This window comes from Narcine bancroftii, chromosome 6 (genome assembly GCF_036971445.1).
Source record: "Narcine bancroftii isolate sNarBan1 chromosome 6, sNarBan1.hap1, whole genome shotgun sequence".
Taxonomy (NCBI): Eukaryota; Metazoa; Chordata; class Chondrichthyes; order Torpediniformes; family Narcinidae; genus Narcine; species Narcine bancroftii.
In genome coordinates this window covers 82,315,026-82,336,838 of record NC_091474.1, presented here as the reverse complement: position 1 = coordinate 82,336,838, position 21,813 = coordinate 82,315,026, and the positions used below count along the sequence as shown (strand labels likewise).

Sequence of the window (21,813 nt, the reverse complement as noted above, 5' to 3'; positions counted from 1 at the left end):
TGAGAAACATTTGTTAGTTAGGAAGGTGCAGTCTTTAGGTATAAATTTTAAGATAGTCAAATGGATTGAACATTGGCTGAAAGGGAGAGGCCAGAGAGTGGTAGTGGATAATTGTCTGTCAGGTTGGAGACCGGTGACCAGTGGTGTGCCTCAAGGATCTGTATTGGGCCCATTGTTGTTCGTTATATACATTAATGATCTAGATGATGGGGTGGTGAATTGGATTAGTAAATATGCAGACGATACTAAGATAGGTGGAATAGTGGATAATGAAGAAGGTTTTCAAGGATTGCAGAGGGATTTGGGCTGCTTAGAAAAGTGGGCTGAAAAATGTCAGATGGAATTTAATGCTGATAAGTGTGAGGTGCTTCATTTTGGTAAGAAGAATCAGAATAGGACATACGTGGTAAATGGGAGAGCATTGAGGAATACAGAAGAGCAGAAAGATTTAGGAGTAACGGTATATCGTTCCCTGAAGGTAGAAACTCACGTGAATAGGGTGGTAAAGAAGGCTTTTAGTATGCTGGCCTTTATCAATCATTGCATGGAATATAGGAGTTGGGAGGTGATGTTGAGATTGTATAAGACATTGGTGCGGCCTAATTTGGAGTTCTGTGTGCAGTTCTGGTCGCCTAATTATAGGAAGGATATAAACAGAGTGGAGAGAGTGCAGAGAAGGTTTACCAGAATGTTACCTGGGTTTAAGCATCTAGAGTATAGGGAGAGATTGGACAGATTAGGTCTTTATTCTTTGGAGCGTAGAAGGTTGAGAGGGGATTTGATAGAAGTATTTAAGATTATGAAAGGGATAGACAGAGTGGATGTGGATAGACTATTTCCGTTAAGAGGAGGAAAGATTAAAACAAGAGGACATGAGTTAAGAATTAAGGGGCAGAGGTTTAGAGGTAACATGAGGGGGAACTTCTTTACTCAGAGAGTGGTAGCCGTGTGGAATGATCTTCCGGGAGAAATAGTGGCGGCAGAGTCAATTGTATTATTTAAGAAAAGGTTGGACAGGTATATGGATGAGAAGAAGATGGAGGGTTATGGGCATTGTGCAGGGAGGTGGGACTAGAAAGGGGTGTTTGGTTCGGTGCGGACTAGAAGGGCCTAATGGCCTGTTTCCGTGCTGTAATTGTTATGTTATGTTATATTATGTATGTTATATTTTGGTTGATGTGGTTTACGGTGTGAAAAATTAAAAAATATATTAAAAAAGAGAAATCAGATGCTGAGTCCAAACATAAACCAGCAGCAAAAGATTTTTTAGTTCAGTTGAGCTGACGCAATGTGTCAGCATCATTATGCAATTAAACATTTTAAATATAATAAAAGTTAATTTCATGTTTCTCCAACTTCCCAGGTGATACAGCAAATCCAAAATTCTCTGTGTTCAGCCTGAAATAATCTATCATTTTTTTCAGGAAGCCAACCTTTTGAAAAATGTTGTGAAAATGAGGAACTGCAAATGGAATGGAACATTGTTAAATCAGAGAGCATCCCCACTTTGACCTTATGAAGGGAAGGTTATTGACAAAGAAGCTGCAAATGATTGGTCTCCGGACCTAACACCATGGGCATCATGTCCCCAATGTCTGTGGTTTACAAGAATCCCTAAACCTCAGATTTAACATTAAGCATTGCTGAGCAAAGATCGAAATTTCTACCACCTTTTACATGACAGATTTCCTAACTTCCACTGGAAAGCTTGGCTCTAATTTCCTTTAGGCAACTTCCGGTTCCTTAAAGTCCTCAAGCGGCAGAAAGAGTTCCTTCCCATACATGCTTACCTAATAGCTTGAAACTGCAATAATTTAATTGAAGTAACTAAGTCACTGACTGATGGTGTAATTAGAGCTAATTATAAAAAGGAAGAGAGACCACTGGGATTTTAATTGATAAGTTAATAATTGTATGCTCAAACAAGTTTAAATGCTCTCCTCCACTTCAGAGTGTAGTTAAGAAGTAAGTCATATTTTAAGACTAAGTGTATCTGCAATACAATAATGTACAATATGCCTTTAAACTAATAAAGTATAATAAATCACAAAAATAGAGAAGGCCACAGAACATTCATGTCTGTCCATACCTCTTCATATGCCATGAATTTGATGGCAAGCTCTTGACAAATTTTAATAATGTTGATGAGATTTCCTCTCCACATTGAACTAAAACCTCCTTCTGTAATCATTTTCCTTATGCCACTCATTATCTTAATCTTGTTCTCTTGCGTAGAATAAACCTGGGAAAAAGAAACAAAAATAAACTTTATTCTGTTGAGTATTGGTCCATTAGCTCGTGCTTACAAAGTTCAGTTACTAACCCACATCAATAACTACTCATTGGGAAGGAGTCACGTGATGGAGTAGTAGCCAGTAGGAGAATATCAGCCCTCTCCAGAAAAGAAGGAAAAAAGTAAAAAAAAAAGCAAAGCCACAGACACACAAACCACAACAAATAAAAAATAAAAGTGTGGAGGAAATGGCACCAAAGAAAGAAAAGCCAAAAACAATGGGAAGAAAAAAAGAAGGAAAGACGTCGGAAGAGAAAGGTGAAGGCCTTACCTACACGAAGAAGCAGGGACCCGCCGTGGAAAGAGGAGCCCACTCCCGGAGGTCAGTGGAAACCCCGAAGGGTCATGACCCACCAAGCGCAGGACTACATGGATGGCTCACGGAGCCAAACAGAGGAGCGCAATCACACATGCGCTAGGAATCAAGCATGCGCGATACGCTAGGAATCACACATGCGCGATGTGCACGACAAAAACAACACCGACGGGAGAGGGTCCAGCTGTGGAACTCCACAGCTTGAACAGTTGAGAAAGACCTGACAGCAGGGCTCCCAGCGGGAAGATACAGAAAATAACGGGAACGAGAGGGAGGAGAATGAAAAAAGGAAATCAGAGACTCAACAGATGACCAGCCCAGAGGAAAAGGACCAACATCAAGACATCATTAATTTTTAAAAAATACCCAGCAAACTGAGATAAACAGCCCAACAGGAAGGTCAGGGGAGACACAGATACAAGGAAGAGAGGTAGAGGACACAGGTCCTGGAGTGGACTCAGGGGATGAGGAGGGAGAATATCAAGCTCTGCACAGAGAAATGGAAGATGAAGGGATGGACAGTACATGGATAAAAAAATTTTCAAGAATATATAGAAGCATTAAAAGAATGGCTGTGAAATAAAAAGAATAAAAGGTACAGAAGAAAAAGTGAGTAGATTAAAGATGGTCATGACAGAAATAAGGAAAAGAGTAGACAAGGTGGAAGAACGAGAAATAGCCACAGAAATGGAAGTGGACGACTTAAAAAGGAAATTGGAAGAATCTGATAAAAAAGTTAAAGAAAAACAGGCGTTGTTAGCTCAGAAGATGGATATAATGGAAAACTATAATAGGAGAAACAATTTAAAGATAGTAGGCCTTAAGGAAGATGAAAAAAGCAAAGATATGAAAGAATTTATAAAAGAATGGATCCCCAGGGTCCTAGGAAAACCAGAATTACAGGAAGGAATGGAAATATAAAGGGCACACAGAACATTAGCCCCTAAACCACAGCCACAACAAAAACCAAGATCCATTCTAGTAAAATTCCTGAGATATACAACAAGAGAAAATATATTGGAGAAGGCAATGAAAAAAATAAGAGAAGACAAAAAGCCACTGGAATACAAAGGTCAAAAAAAATTTTTCTACCCAGACACAAGTTTTGAGCTCCTGAAGAAGAGGAAGGAGTTTAACGCAGCAAAATCGATCCTGTGGAAGAAAGGCTATAAATTTATGTTAAGATATCCAGCGGTGCTTAAAATAGTTATCCCGGGGCAGCAAAGCAGACTGTTCTCGGATCTGGAGAAAGCATGAGAATTTGCAGAATGCCTGCAAAACAGAAAGAGAGATGAAGAGATGTAACAAGAACAAGAATGACGACACTTCATATAAAGAAGAATAACGTATAAGTAAGAACTAAGAAGGGGAAGAAAGGGAAGAAAGGAAATAAGGGGGGAATTAAGAGAGTGAGCCTTGTTATATTTCTGGAGGGGGCTGGGTGGGGGGGAATAACAGTCCCTGCGAAATCAGTTGACGCTTGCGAGCGGGTTCGCAATCCAAATGGAGAGGGGAGATGTGGTTGCCCAACAAGGGACAAGGGGCAACTCAGAGAGTGGGGGGGACATTTGGGGTTAAGGGAGTTTTAGATGTGGGAATAGTGGAAATATTTTATGTTTTAGAAGTGTTGTCTTATAATGTGTTCAAAAAAAAACCAGAAATGGATAAGGAGGAAGGGTGGTTGTGAGGAAGCGGAAAGGAAAGGTAAACAAAGTATGAAATGGCCATGTTGAACTATATGACTATAAATATTAACAGAATACATAACCAAATCAAAAGGAAGAGGCTGTTAAATTTACTGAAGAAAGAAAAAATTGATATAGCATTCGTGCAGGAAACACATCTAACTGAAGTGGAACACAAGAAATTAAGGAGAGATTGGGTAGGGCACGTAATGGCAGCATCATATAACTCAAAACCTAGAGGAGTAGCTATATTAATCAATAAAAATGTACCAATCAAAATAGAGGAGGAAATAATAGATCCAGCAGGGAGGAATGTAATGATAAAGTGTCAGATATATTCAGAATTTTGGAATTTGCTCAATGTATACGCACCTAATGAAGAAGATCAAAATTTTATGCAAGATATCTTTTTGAAGATTGCAGATACGCAGGGGAATATACTGATAGGAGGGGATTTTAACCTTAATTTGGACTCAAAGATGGATAAAACTGGAAAGAAAGATGAACAGAAAGAACAAAATAACCAAATTTATGGTTAAATCGATGCAGGAAATGCAACTTTTGGATATATGGAGGAGACAACACCCAAAGGAGAAGGAATACTCCTATTAATCGGGTAGACATAAAACATACTCAAGGATAGACCTGTTCCTGTTATCAGCCCACATCCAAGGGAGAGTTAGGAAAATGGAATATAAAGCTAGATTGTTATCGGATCACTCACCCCTGTTATGAGCAATAAAGCTGGAGGACATCCCACCGAGAACATATAGATGGAGATTAAACTCCATGCTACTTAAAAGACAGGATTTTAGAGAATTCATTGAGCGACAAATTAAAATGTACTTTGAATTAAATATGGAATCAGTGAAAGATAAGTTTATACTATGGGATGCAATGAAAGTGTTCATCAGAGGGCAGATAATAAGTTATGTAACTAAGATGAAGAAGGACTACAATCGGGAAATAGAACAGTTGGAAAGGGAAATAGCAAGTGCAGAAAAAGAATTAGCAATAAGGGAAGATACAACAAAAGGAAGAGAATTGGCGGACAAAAAAATAAAATATGAAACACTACAAACATATAAGGTGGAGAAGAACATAATGAAGACAAAACAGAAGTATTATGAGCTAGGAGAAAAAACGCACAAAATACTAGCTTGGCAGCTTAAGACAGAACAAACTAAAGAACGGTATTGGCATCAAGGAAAAAGACAAACAAATTACATATAACCCAACGGAGATCAATGAAAACTTCAAGGAATTCTATGAGCAACTATATCGAACTGAGATCGAAGTGAAAGAAGACAAAATAGATTGATTTCTAGCTAAAATTGAACTACCGAAATTGCAAGAAGAGGAACAAAATAAATTAATAAAACCATTTGAAATAGAGGAAATACAGGATATATTAAAAAAGCTACTGAACAATAAAACGCCGGGAGAGGATGGACTCCCAATAGAATTCTATAAAACATTTAAAGACTTATTAATTCCTCCTCTCCTGGAAGTAATGAACCAGATTGAAGAAACACAAAACATGCCAGATTCATGCAAAGCAGCAATAATTACAGTAATACCAAAGATGTGGAAATATCCACTAACACCAGCATTATATAGACCAATATCTCTACTTAACACAGATTATAAGATAATAGCTAAACTATTAGCAAACAGATTGGATGACTGTGTACAAAAAATAGTAAAACTAGATCAAACTGGATTTATTAATAAAAGACGAACGGACAATATCTGTAAGTTCATTAACTTAATCCATGCAATACAAGGAAATAAGACGCCAACAGTGGCGGTTGCCTTAGACACAGAGAAAGCCTTTGACAGAGTAGAATGGAATTATTTATTCAAAGTACTACAGAGGTTCAACCTACCAGAGAAATATATTAATTGGATTAAAGCATTATATAAGGGACCATTGGTGAAGGTGACAGTAAATGGATATATATTAAACCAATTTAAATTAAGCAGATCAACTAGGCAGGGTTGTTCACTATCTCCCTCACTGTTCGCGTTAGCTATAGAACCACTGGCAGAACTGATAAGAACAGAAAATAAAATAAGAGGGATGAAAATAAAAGCGAAGGAATATAAAATCAGTCTATTTGCAGATGACATCATAGTATTCTTAACAGAACCAGAAATAGCAATAAAAGAATTACATAAGAAGTTGAAGGAATATGGAGAAGTATTGGGGTACAAGATCAACGCAAACAAAAGTGAAGCAATGCCAATGAATAATGCGAATTTCACTAAGTTTAAGAAAGAATCACCATTTAAATGGCAAACACAAGCAATTCGATACCTAGGTGTACAACTAGATAATAATCTAAGCCATCTATACCAACTAAATTATCAGCCATTAATGAAGAAATTACAAGATGACTTAGATCATTGGAAAGACTTACCACTAACACTGATAGGAAGGGTAAATTGCATTAAAATGAATATCTTCCCAAGGATACAATACCTCTTCCAATCGTTACCAATTCACCTAACAGAGAAATTCTTCAAGGAGTTAAAGAAAATAATAAGGAAATTCTTATGGAAAGGGGGGAAACCGAGGATAGCACTAGATAAATTAACAGAATGGTACAAACAAGGGGGCTTTCAGCTACCAATCTTTAAGAATTATTATAGAGCAGCACAATTAAGATACCTATCAGATTTTTATCAAACAAGGGAAAAACCAAATTGGACCAGATTAGAGCTAGATAAAATAGGGGAGAAGGTACCTGAATATATACTATATAAATGGGATGAAAAGCTGGTGCAACATAGGAATTCACCAGTACTGCACATCTGCTCAACATTTGGAAGAAGATTCACGTAGAAAGGAATAAAACAAATTATCAACTACCAATATTAATATTGATGCAAAATCAACTAATCCCTTTCACAATAGATAACCTTTCCTTTAGAGAATGGGAGAGAAAAGGGATCAAAAGAATAGAAAATTGTTTTTTGGGAAATAATTTATTATTTTTTGAACAAATGAAGGACAAATATGGTATAACTCATGGTACAATGTTTGCATACCACCAACTGAAAACCTACTTGAAGGACAAATTGGGAAGCAGACTGAGGTTACCAGAAGGAAGCAATTTTGAATATGTGATTACAGACACAATGATAATTAAAAGATTTATAACAAACATGTACATCAAGCTGCAAGAGAAAGAGAACGAGGAAACAAGCTGTAAACCCAAACAAAAATGGGAACAAGATCTAAACATAAAGATAAAGAATGAAACATGGGAAAAGCTATGCTCTGGAACTATGAGAAATACAATAAACACAAGGTTATGCATGATACAATATAATTGGTTACACAGGCTATACAACACACCCCAAAAGTTAAATAAATGGGATCCAACAGTATCAGACAGATGTTTTCGCTGTAAGAAGGAAACAGGAGCAACAGTACATGCAATTTGGGCATGTGAGAAAGTGGAAAAGTTTTGGGAAGATCTAAACCAGGTATTAAATAAAATCACAAAAAATAACATACCAAAAAATCCAGAGATCTTTCTTCTAAGTAATATAAGAAGTAAAGAACTTGGACTCGATTTGGATGGAGCACAAAAAAGATTTATTATGATACCCTTAGCTGTAGCAAAAAATGTATTATGTCAACCTGGAAATTAGAAGATAGCCTGAGAATACAACAATGGTACATAGAAATGAATAAATGTATTCCATTGGAAAAAATAACATACAATTTAAGAAATAACATCACAGAAGTCCACCGCCTAAAATGACAGAAGGAGAAGACAACGAAATGAACTGACCCAGTATGTAAAAGTAGAAGACACAAATTTCTTGTTTATTTTCATTGTGTGACGACATTGTATAATGTAACATATATGTTGAATGTTGAGTGAATGGGGAGGGGGGGGTGAAGGAGGGAGGGAAGGGAGGGGGGAAAAGGGGAGAAAATGACACTGTGTATATTCAAGAGGGAAATATTTGTGTGTATTTTGGTCAGTATGGTTCATAGTGTGAAAAATAATTTTTTTTTTAAAATAACTACTCATTTAAAATAATAAATCCGCAAAACCTAACAATTTGTCGGAATATTCGGATATTGTAGGGTACAGTTTTGTTTTCAAGTGCATGTTTGTTCTTGTATAAATCTGTCCAAAAGTTTTAAATGTTACAACAGTGTTTTTCTCAATCTGTGCATTGGCACTAGAGCACAGGTTAAGCTGCAAGATTGTGACTGAGTAAGCTGTTGGACTGATGATGCAAGATTATGCTTTAACATTGGAAAGATGTCTGATGACTGAAATGTTATATCATGAAGCAAAAAGGCAGCCATCATCCATGTGCCAGCCCATTGACTCATAACTCCCATTCATCCTGCTCTTTCCCCATGGGAGAAAATTTACAGAATAGTTAATCTTCGACTCTAAACGCCAAAGAAATTTAGATAATGGTGGCTGATTACAAGTCCCCTAACCAGAACACTAAATTGTGGGTTCATTTCAACTTGAAATGTCTTTGAGACTGAAGACTAAGTAGGAGAATTGGATTGAAATTCAGCTCATGGTTTTGCTTCTGTACCATTACAATGCAAGGATATCTATACTCTACATCTAAACTCTGACTTGTGTACCCAAAAGCTGAGCTAAATACCCAAGTTCAAAGCTCATTTGTGCATTTCACTTCCAGAGAAGTCAGTATTTCAATATACACTACATCGTTTTTCCATTCATTCATGTGACTCCAGTGGGGGGCACAATGATAGGGTGAGGAGCATTGATAGAAATGGGCTGCAATAGCACTTAATAAATTCATTCTCTCCAATTTGCTTGTGTCACCTCTTTAGATCCATCCAATCCACAAAGATCTAAATGATGGATGCAATTTTTCTGACAAGAAAACAGCTCACTTAACCCAATACAAGTCCATAAGACACAGGAGAAGAAATAGGCCATTCAGCCCCTGGTGTCTCCCTCACCATTCAATCATGAGCTGATCCATTTTCCCTCTCAGCTCCACTCCCGGCCTTCTCCCCATAACCCTTGATGCCCTGGCTAATCAAGAACCAAGCAATCTCTGCCTTAAATATACCCAATGGCTTGGTCTCCACAACCGCCTGTGGCAACAAATTCCACAGATTCTCCACCCTCTGACTGAACAAAATGCTCCACATCTCTGTTCCAAATGGATGCCCTTCTATCCTGAAGTTGTGCCCTCTCATCCTCGACTCTCCCATCAAGGGAAACAACCTTTCTGCAAATGCCTTTCAACATTCAATGTTTCTCCATTCTCCTAAATTCCAACGAGTACAGGGCGAGCCATTAAACATTACTCATATTACCCTTTCATTCTCAGAATCATCCTTGTGAACCTCTTCTGAACCCTCTCTAGTGTCAACACATATTTCCTTAAATGAGAAGCCCAACACTGCACACAATGTTCCAAATGAGGTCTCGCCAGTGCTTTATAAAGCCTAAACATCACATCCCTGCTCCTATTCTATTCCCCTTGAAATGAATGCCAACATTGCATTTACCTTCTTCATAACCTACTCATAGGAGAGCCACAGGAATAATCAAGGATCCACACCACCCAGCACACTCTAGTCTCGCTGCTACCATCAGGAAAGAGGCATCGGTGCCACAAAACTCACGTCATCAGGTTCAGGAACAGCTGCTACCCCTCCACCATCGGAATCAATAACAAACTGAATTAGAGAATCATTTAAGGACTCTTACTTTTGCACTTCATTAATTTTCTTTCATTCTCTTTGTATTTCACCGTTTGTTTAACAGATTTTGTTATCTGTTTACAGTTCTTTATTTCTTTACCCATGTACATTGTGTACTTTTTTTGCACTTTTTTGGTAATTCTGCCTCACCTGCAGGATCAAGAAACTCAAGGTTGCATGTGATGTCATGTATGTACTCTGACAATAAATCGGACGAGAGCTCACTAACTCCACAAATATAAAGGCATCTCATGATAAATATGGGGGAGAATATGGTGAGAATGCCAGAATCCTGGTTATGACTTCAGTGACACAAAATCAGCAAATAAAACAAGGTCATTCATGCATTTGGAGGTAAGTAATATGTAACCAGCAGCCTGACCTGCATCAGTACTCTCAGACGGTCAAAAGGGGGCAGTCACAGTTCGCGAAACAGCTCCGGTAGCGCCACCAGCAATCAGATGACCCCACCACTTCTCAGGCTCTTCGTTTTCTAAGAACTCCTCATAATTGGTTACGTCATCGTTCATAGAAAAGATCTGCGAGGAGTTGCAGTGAAAGAAACCGTTAAGATGCAAGAACAACGATTTGTGTTGGTGCTTCTGTTGCCATGACACTTTAAGAATGAGTTATTTAAACCTCAACTCCTCCATTATTCTCCAAACTTGTGCGAGAACAGGGCTCGCGTCTGAGTAATAAATTGAGGGTCCAGTCCCTGTTCGAGACTTGAGCACAAAAATGTAGGCTTACTACCCTTGGGGCAGCATCTTGAGGTGCTATTTTTTGGAGGGGACTCTTTTGGTGGGCATTAAACATCCATCCCCAACATCATGACCAGTGCTTACCTCATGAGCAAAATAACAAAGCAGACTATCTTGTAATTACACTGCTATTTGTAGAGTTTTGTCTAAACCTTGGCTGCCACATTTCTTTGAGGTCAAAAGCTAAATGCACTTCAAAAGTACTTTATTGGCTACAAATCATTTTCGGATGTGAAAGGTTACATATGAATGCAATTTCTTTCAAATGTAATCTTTTTCTGTCATGTTTTACAAATGGACAAACCCATATTGTCTTTACCATAACAGAAAATGACAACATTCACAAATATAAATCCTGCATTGAAAAAAAGAATATGCTGATGCTGGAGAGGGTTCAGAGGAGGTTCACAAGGATGATTCCAGAAATAAAGGGGTAATCTTATGAAGAACGTTTGATGGCTCTTGATCTGTATTCATTGGAATTTAGGCAAATAAGGGGATCTCATTGAAACAATTTGAACATTGAGAGGCAAGGACATAGTAGATGTAAAAAGGTTATTTCCCACGATGGAAGAGTCTAGGACAAGTGGACACAACTTCAGGATTGAAGAATATCCACTTAGAACAGAAATGTAGAGGAATTCCTTTAGCCAGAGGGTAGTGAATGTATGGCAGTTGTGGAGGCCAAATCATTGAGTGTATTTAAGAGATTACCCAGGGCATCAAAGGTCATGGGGAGAAGGCCAGGCCGTGGGGTGGAATGGGAAAATGATTAAAAGGTAGGGCAAACTCAATGGGCTGAATAGCCTATTTCAGCTCCTATATCTTCTGGTCTTCTTCTCTTGATACTTTTCTTTAAAGTTGCAACCCCTTGTTGATTCAATGATCCTGGTGCTTCTAACTAATTTCAAATCAACAAACTATTCGACGCAAATGGCTTCCATTTTGGGCACTGACCACTCCCAATTTCAAATTTTGCCTTTTAATGCAAAAATCCAATCAGCAAAGCACATGATTGGGCTTCTAAAATATTTTAACGCATATGCAAAAAAAAATTTGCCAAGGGAAAAACTATTTGCATCAATGGAAGATCAGAATCTGCTTAATTTTATTAAGGTTCGGTCACACAGCATCAAGACTTACACTATTATTTCTCCAGACATCAATCATATTTCACATATTGTCCTCTTTGTCTGTTACGTAGATCTGCCACCACTTCTTCCAGTCAAGGTCCATGTACTTATCACTGTCCAAGCTACATAATTTCAGGAGTAGAGAGAGCTGTTTTTGGTTTCTTGCAATATTCAGCATCATTTTACTAAATTCACATATTTATACACTTAAAACATTCTTCACATTAAAGATAACGAAGCAAAGGTTTGTACATTCCAACTTTAGGACCATTTTAACCAAGCAGGAGAGCTTGACCAGAGTCCCCATCAATTGAAACCTATTTTTTCCATACTAATCTTTCAGCTACATATTCAGTTTTCTGATCCTATTTATACTGTACATATGGCTACGGTCGTAATTGAGATTATAATCCACACCACTCAGATCATGCTCTGTTCTCTCTGTTGCCATCAGTAAAGAGGTACAGGGGTCACAAGATTCACATCACCAGGTTCAGGAAGAGTTGCTACCCCATCAGAATGTAAGGGGATGCGAGGTTGATTGGGATGTTTGGAAGGCCCCGGCTCTTGGGCTGGAAGTCCCTGTTACCGTGCAAATGTCTAATTTTTTTTTAATAAATCAGGCTCCTAAACAACAAACTCAAAGTCTCTCACTTTTGCACATTATTTATTAGTGAATATTTATTTTCTGTACTGCACAGTTTGTTTACATTTATTTCTTTGTTTCCACTTCTGTTTTAGGCATCTTTTCTTGAGTAGCTTTTGCACTACCGGTAAGTAGAAATTCTTCCTGGCCCGCAGGATAAAGAATCTCAGGGTTGTATCTGATGTCATGGATGTACTCCTGACAATAAATCTGAACTTGCAACTTTATAATGTGCTCATATTCCTTTAGCAGAACTTCCTCCTTATCCTCTGCATGGGCAGCCACACACGTGGTAAGTGATTTGGTCCACTCTAACTTCTCTCCTGTACCAAAAGGATATCCTTCACCTTGGCACCAGAAAGGGCACGTAGCCCTTGATGGATCGATGCTGCTCTGTGCATCTGTAAATGGGAATCCCAGTTTCACTCCCTCAGCATGAATGTTTTTATTTTGTGCTGTGGTTATATTGCTAGTCTAATTTTCAGTTTCTCTCCTTTACTCCTCATGCAAAATCTTTGTGCCTTGCACTTTTTAGATCAAGATCAGAAGCTTCTGCACCACTATTTTCTGTAACCCTCACGCGTGTCTCAACGGTCCAACACTTCCCATCCCCTCTCGCCAGACAGGTTCTTTAGACCTCAGTCTCCAGATTATTCACTATTCCTGTAGTGAGGAGAAAGAGGAAGATAGAACATCTAAAAGCCTGGTGCAGGGGTGAGGAGAGATTCAGATGTGGATAACTGGAATGGGGTCGGGATGACGTGCACACAAAACACAAGTTGCACCTAAACTGAAGGGAAAATTATTTCCTGGCAGGAGAGGTTTCCAGTGTTCCTCGAGAAGATTTCAACAAGTGTTGCAGAGACAGGACAAATTGATAGTGCAACAGAAGGGGAAAGAGAAAAACACAAACAGTAAATGGAGCAGGCGTGTTTAGAGGGGAGAGCAGCCAGAGAAGTTTGGGGGAGCCCAAGAGGGCTCGGATGCTGAACTACATTTTCTTTCATACAAGGAAGCTTGTAGGTATGACGGAGGAGTTGACATCGTGGGTCAGCACAATGGGAACCTGGCTCAGGGAAGGGAAGGGAAGCAGTTCAACGTTAATGGTGCTCCAAAACACAATATTTATTTGCACAAAAAGGTGGGGGGGTGGGGCAAGTGTTCCAAAATGGGAGGAAATGTTGCTCTACTGATCAAGGTAATATCCTGGAGATATTGGCAAATGAAGCTTTACAACGAGAAATTGGAAATAAGAAAGAACAAATCACTTTGATGGCATTTGACTCAGAAAAGTTAGCAGGATTTGAATTTTTTTTTAAATGATAAGTGGTAAAGCAAGCTATCATTTAGCCACATTCCCAATTGGTTTAGCTTGTTCTATTATTCCAGGGGTGAGAAAAGAGTCAATCAGATAAGGACAACTGATTGTAAATGAAATGGGTTTTGGAAAAATTGCTACTGAATTTGGCAAAAAAAAAATCCAGACGAGTTAATTAGCTGAATTTAAATTTCCTAGATGACTGTACAATCTTAACTCCCATCTCTAGATAATTAGTATAGACCTCTGGAATAGTAGTTATACGATTGTATAACCTTTTCAGCTTGGTGAACACTAAGACTGACATGTAGTTTTCCCATGACATATATAACCTTCAGTGTTCCAACTTTTCCTGCAAGTTTGATAAGTAAAACAATGCAGATGGTGAAAAAAAATGAAATAAATATTTTATAAAAACTGGACGTACCCACCACCTCACCCCCAAGATGCTACCTGATGTCCTGGGATTTAAAACACATTCCTTCCAAACAAAGGTGGATGGTAAAATTTGAAATGAAAACAAAACTAAACACCCAACAGTGAAACAGCAAAAAAAATTAACATGCGCTCAAGAGATAACAGATGCTGAAATTTGATGCCAAACATAATCTGCTGGAGGAACTCGTAGAATCAGCAGCACCGATTATCAAGGACAACAAGCCCCTGAACATAAAGCCCTCCAAAAGCGAGTGGACACAGCCCAGGACATCACAGGCAAACCCCTCCCCATCAACAAGAACGCCTGCAGGGCAACAAGAACGCCTGCAGGGCAACAAGAACGCCTGCAGGGCAACAAGAACGCCTGCAGGGCAACAAGACCAGCAGCGATCATTCAGGATCCGCACCACCCAGCACACTCTCAGTTCTCGCTCATACCATCAGGAAAGAGATCTCGGTGCTATAAGACTCGAACAGTTGCTCTGCCTCCACCATCAGACTCCTCAACAACAAACTCAATCAGGGACTCATTTAAGGACTCTTGCATTTTAGTGATTTTTTAAAAATTCTCTCTGTACTGCACAGTTTGTGTACATTTCTTTGTTTGCTTACATGTGTACATTGTGTACAGTTTTTTTTTTGCACTACCACTAAGTGGTAATTCTGCCTTGCCCACAGGAAAGAGAATCTCAGGGTTGTATGTGATGCCGTGTATGTACTCTGGTAATAAATCTGAAATCAACGTGGAAATACAAACTGGGAGGTTTGCAACTTCCTAACTTTAAGACTTATTACCAAGTGGCTCAATTGAGATTTCTTACTTCTTTATTTGAGGGATCAGGAAAACCGGCATGGGCAAAAATAGAGATGGATAAAATAGGAAAGAAATTAGCAGAGGAATTTAGATATAAACAGGATTCAAAGTTAATAATTGCTGTGAAAGAAGTACCTTTGCTCAAACATTTGATTACCATCTGGAATATGGTAAATAATGAAATTGGAATGAAAGCAAGTATATCACCCAAGATGCCTTTGATTCAAAATAATCTTATACCTTTCACTAAAGATAATCTACTTTTAAATATTTGGTCTCATAATGGTATTAAAAATGTAGAAGATTGTTACAAATATGGTCAATTGATGTCATTTGAACAATTAAGAGATAAATATGAAATACACTTTTTTGTCATCTTTAATTGAGGGGATTCTTGCAGGAAAAATTAGGTCCAACAGCGTATTTACTGGCTTGTAGTGAGCTGGAGGTTCTCATTAGGAGAGGTTATACTAAGAAACTGATTTCTGCAGTGCATCTTTTATTACAAGCAGGTCCTATTAAAAAAAAGTTCATAAATCTAGACAGAAGTAGGAGGCAGATTTAAATATCATAATCATTGAGAAAAGATGGGCAGATATTTGTCAAGATTGTATAATGAATATAAAAACATTAGGTTGTAGCGGCCCGCTACCTGGGAGGCGACCCAATACACAAAATGGCAGACAAACACAGCGATCTCACAAAGCCCTCGGGAATTAAAGGCCTTGCTTCCCGGCCCACAGCCCGCATGCACAGGAAACAGCGAACACTGGCGGGAATGCCAACCAATCAGCAGTGGACACGCTGGTGACATGACTTCCACCGACAATGGCAAGAAAACCAGGCCCAGTGGCGGGAAGCTGGGCCTATACAAGCAAGGGCAGGGAGAGCAATAAAAGCAGTCCTGACTACAGTCACATTGAGTGTGTGTTATTCTTCTGCTCTCTGCTGTAGGGCTCGCTACAGGTATAGTTTCGTTCAATACAATCACTTGCATCAATTATATTTAATGCCACAAAAATTGTTTACAATTAAATTGGATTTATCGGATAAATGTTTTGGATGTGGTGAAGAAATAGGAACTTTTTTTTTTAAACACACACTCAACTTGGTCATATTGTAAAGATAGAACCTTCTGGGTGGATTTAGTTGTTTTTATAAGAGATTACTGGTAATGTTTTTCCACAAAATCCAGATTTATTTTTATGGGGGAACATAGAAGGAACAAGACCTAAATTAAAATCATCATTTTATCAATTAGCGGTGGCAAGGAAGTGTTTGGCAATGACTTAGAAATCAGATGCACATTGAGGTATATAGAAAGATGGAGTGTGGAAATGCAAAGTTGCGTACCTTTGGAAAAAAAATTACATATAATTTAAGAAATAAATATTCTATTTTCTTACAAATTTGGAGACCAGACATCCAAAGTTTAGGGATAAATAACTAAAAATGTATTTCTGCCCTTTTAAGACCCATAATAATCTTCTTCCAAAAAGTTGCTGAATAAATACTGTAAGATTCCAATGTGTGAGCTGATCCTTTCTTTTTTCTATATAACTATATATTTAGTTTTATCATTGTTTTTAGGTGGGAGGGGGGTATATATGGGAGGGGAGGGAGGGTAAGAGGGGTAAATTACCATGTAATCATTGTAATTTTTATGTAAAAATATATTAATTACATGGATGGAAATTTTTAAATAAAATATTCCAAAAAAAATCTGAACTCATCTCTGGTTTCAAAGATGTTGGCCAAAGAGCATTTAATGCCTGCTTTCTCATTACCCCAGGAAATCTAAATCACAAACAGGCTGGAAAGGAGAAAGATGAATCAATTAGATATTATTGACGTTCTAACAAATTTCATTATTTGGTGCCAGGTTTAATTAATTCAATTTTCTTGTGACAAAATGAAGGGACCACCTGTGAATACATCATTCCTTTACACTGACAACCCTTTGTCCAAGAGTCCCTGTAAACAACACAAAACAGCTCACTGAGCTTCCATAATGCAGAAAATATTGTGACAACAGCAACCTCAAGGCCAGTGATGCCTTGCATTCATGCACGGTGAAGTCACAGGCATTGGCAGACACTAGAAGCTGAAGCAACAAACCATTAGCCTGTGGGCCAAGCAGCATTCATTGGCAGAAAATGAATGGACGATGTCTCAGGCCAGAACCCTTCCCCAAGACTCTCTTCACAAGGTTGATAAGCTGATAGCCCGGTCGTGCTGCTGAAATAGCCAAACATCAACTCACCAGTTTTCTGCCTTGCAATCTTCCCAAAGCCAAGTTCTTGCGTTGGCTCTTAAGACACTTGTGGAATGCCTGAAAATCTCTTCCTTGGATGCCATCCTGTGAAAAAGAAAAACATTTATTGAAAAAGACATTTAAGCCCAAAAGACACTACGTCACCACCAGTTCATGGAGAGAATCAAAAGAAAGCAAAGGAAACCACACTTTCATTTCAGTTAAGGACACATTCACCTGGATTCAACAATGTACCATTCTGACCTCATGGCTTAAATTTTGATATAAAATCCCCACAATATATATTGTTCCTTGTCACTTACCAAAATGAAGCATAACATGATAATTAAATGCTATTAAACACACCAATTGAAAATTTCTTTGAACCCATCACAAATGTTACACATGGTAAATTCCCACCTTGGAAAATTGAAACCATGCTGGCGCTGCCTGAGCTGCTGGTAATGGCAGTGCTGCCACTGGTGCGGAGAACAGGGAGCGAAAACACAGCGCACCCCCACAGGGTCCAACCATCCACTCCAATTGCCATCAGCTCTGCACAGGCTTTAAACAGACTGCTCTGAGACTGAAGAACCTACCAGAACCTCGGCAGGCTGCGGGAGACCCCAGTCAAAGGACTCACACCAGGTCGCAGACTGCTCGAGGCTGGCTGAAAGGATACCACGTATGAGAACCGGGATGCAAGAGGGTGCATGAGGCTTCCCGATCATGTCAGAGGTGAGCGTCTGGAGCTCAGGTGGCTGATAGTTCAGACTGAAGGGTGTGCACCTGCCGAGGCTGCCAGAGCGCTGGAGGCGAAGACATCAGCATTCAGTGACCCCTGTGGGGAGTCTCTTTTGCTTCCCTTTCTTTGGCTGTAAGGGGTACTGGGCAGATAGCAAATCTTTGTCTGCCTTAGAGTAGACTAAAGGAAGTTTTGTGTAATATTACATTTTCTGTTTTACTACATGACAAGTGAACAATCTTGAATTTACAAAGGAATGCTGATTAACTATTGCAGGGTATTCCCTCACCTCTTTCTTAAAAAAAGTGCCATAAATGGACAACTCACCATTAATGCAGAAAAACTGCAGCTAAGCCAATAGGTCATTGGCTTCTTGCATATTTATCAAAACACAAGTCACCCCGTTCTTGTTCCCACATGACAAGTGACAAAACAGCATTAAATGATAGACCTATGCAGTTGACGAATTTGGAGCCTTACAAAATAGCATGCCCATAATGAATTATTCCAGTTTAAGAGATTAGAGGAGATTGAAAACAAGCATGGTCTCTGTCTCCTCCCCTTCCCACTATGGTTTCAAGAGGGCCTTAATCTTTTCTTAGCTCGGGCAATAATCATATAAGATAGAAGGAAAGGATCTCCATGGCCAATAAGTAGATTTGATCACCAAAGGGAGCTGAACTGAAATGTTGAGCATTCTCCATTTTTGATTGACCCAAGAGATTGCAGAGCTATGGTTTTTGAGGTAAAAGATGGCAAGAGAATGGTATCCTTCAAAAACGGATTAATCTTACCCATGATTCAGTTTTCTACTTCTCTTCATTAGTGGGAGTGTCATTCAGAGTCAATCCAATTTGGAAAACTCAAATTCCTACACTCGAAAATGCCAGAAATTCAGAACAAAGCTGTTTCTGGAGTTTAAAGAAGTGCTCATCTTCCTTCTGCATGTGCTAGCTTAAAGCTTTTTAAAGCAAAAACTATCTGTTAAAAACAAGACTGAATTATTTACAGCAGCTATTCTAACCTCCTTTTCGCTATGGCCCCCTAGGATTGCTCAAAGGGTATGCGATCCCATCCCTGCAAAGCATTCAAGTACTTCTCTCCTTCCAAGTACATAAAAATGATTTTGATTTCAGTCCATGGACCCGGGGGGGGGGGTGGGGGGGGGATGTGGGGAGGGGAGTGAGGCCAGAGTTCCTCTGTAAGGATGGTTCATTACAAGCATTGATCTGATTTTCCATAATGCACTGCCAATATTATGAGGAGACATCTTAACATCTAACAAATGCTATACCTTTCCAATTTTTTCCAGTTCTTTCCTCAAGTCGTCAACATCCACTCGACCATCCTTGTGGACATTCAGCTTTCTGTAAAGATCTTCCCAAATATCATTCAAGGCTCTATGCTCACTGGGGGTGTCGTGCTCAAAGATGTCTTTGAAAAAGGGCAGCATTGTGATGGCTCCTGAAACACAACAGAATCTTGCAAACTCTTCAAGTTTTGAATAAAAGCAACAAGGAATTTATTTGAATTCTTTCAGCCATGTTGTTTATTAATCTTAAAAGGCCATCAATGGACCTTTAACTTGCTAATTACACTGGAGAGTGAAGATTTTTCTTCCTGAATACTTTTGTGTGTATTTTATGGGTTTTGGGCTGCCTAAATTTACCTATCACGTACCTTTTTTTTAAAGGTATAACCTATTACCAAACTCCATCCAGCTGATTGACAACATGCTTCAATCATACAAAACCATGAAGTGTAGCATGTCATTGAACATTCATTTTCTGCATTTGCACTTGGGACTTCTTTTGGTGCAGTCAGTGACCAACATGGTTGAAGGTTTCACCAGCACCATGGAAAAGTGGTATCAGGGCAACTGGAATCCATCAATGCTGGCCAACTATTGGACACTGGCACAAGAGGCATCAGATGCTGAGCACAAATGAAAATCAGCAGCAAAACATTTTTAGGTCACTTGAAATGAGGAAACGTGTCAGCGTTATGATGCTAAATTTAAGAAAAGTTCATGTTTCTCCAACTTCCTTCACAGAAATTATCTGTGTGTTCAGCTTGAAGTTTTAAAGGTTACGGAGAGAAGGCGGGGACGGGGTACTGAACTTTAAGATCAGCCATGATCTCGTTGAATGGCGGAGCATGCTCGAAGGGTCGAATGACCTACTCCTGCTCCTACCTTCTATGTTTTTTTGGGTTTTTTTCTATGTTTACTATCTTAATCCCCAATTTCTTTTCAGCAAGCAAACCTTTGGGAAAAAAAAATGTTGTCCAGTGTAATAGACCAGTTAAATGGCTATAAGCTCAGGGTCATGACTAGGCACGACATAAATTAAATAATTGATCTAAACATATTGTGATATGTTGTTGAGCAAAAAGCTGCACTCACAGTGATTAAGTCAAATTTGACTGAGATACAGAGAAGCAAACATCATACGTCTCCAGACTGAATGGAATAAGACAACAATCCTTGCATTACCATCAATGACTTATTTGCTCACCTTCAAGTTCAAAGACCACACACAACTTGGTGCACCATGGGGTATGCAATCCACACCTGAGGCTTCAGTTCAACAGCATAGGTGAATACAAAGAGCTATAATGAGAGTATGTGGTCAAGTTTGTATTCCAGAAAGATCAAATGTGTTAGAGATTTCATCCAAATAACATTTCATTGCAATATAATCTCTTGTTTCTACAAATACTTACAAACAACAAAAGACAAATAATAAATTACTGCCATGAGTTCCTGGCCAGAATTTCCATTCAAACAGAAATGAACTTTTCGACTACTAAATCCAGGAAGTACTTGGTAGAATCTGCTCACTTTAAGGTGGGAAGGAGTACCCCATCAATTATAGGCAGTGTGACAGCAGCAATTTTACCATTTGACATTTACCTCAAGGTTACAATTCTGCCCTATACTCTCAGAAAACCTGCAGGACATTGCTGTAAATAAAAACTGAAGATCAAACTTTAAAAAGGTATAAAATATTGCAAAAACAGACCAAAGGATTGGATTACTGAGTACAACCACATTCAAAGTAATATGGAAAGGCAGATATGGTGAGGATGGATACACTGGGAAATGAAATGTTCAAAAATGTGGAACAGCTCAGGAATACAAGCAGCCATTTTGGGCAGCCCTACATAATGTCCATGCACCTTGATAAGGTGGCAAGGAGATTGATGTGCACGGAAGACCAGAATCAAGTAGCCTTTTAGTTGCTGGATAAGCACTTTTGGCACAATCCAGAAATCAAAGCCTGTATCTTGTGGAATATTTCATGATGAATTACCGTGCCAGAGAATCTGGAATCCTTTCTGAGCAGTGAAATGGTCAAGAATGTGCTATAGTCTTGATTTATTTCCATTTGCTTATAATGCTAAGTAACTTAATCAACTGAAGATGTCTTCTATTTTATACAAGAGATGTGTCATAATGTAATAGTGATGTCATAAAGGTTTCAACCAATGGAGTGGTTCATGAAGGGGTAAAATTCAAACATGATTTAATCTGTACTCTCTTGTAGAATCTGCTCAGTTTAAGGTTGGCCTGCTGCATTCCAAATCAATCTTCACCATCCCTATCTCATGGACTTGGTTCAATGGGTAGCAATAACTGTAGTGCGCATCGAAAGAACCAAAGACTTGTTGATCCAAA

The 21,813-nt window shown here is 38.8% G+C and overlaps 1 pseudogene; it reads right to left on the bottom strand.

Moving 5' to 3' along the window:
• The window catches only part of LOC138737542 (mitochondrial adenyl nucleotide antiporter SLC25A24-like), a 37,426-nt pseudogene extending 15,897 nt beyond the window's left edge, over nt 1–21,529 (bottom strand).
• Nucleotides 21,530–21,813: the final 284 nt, after the last annotated feature.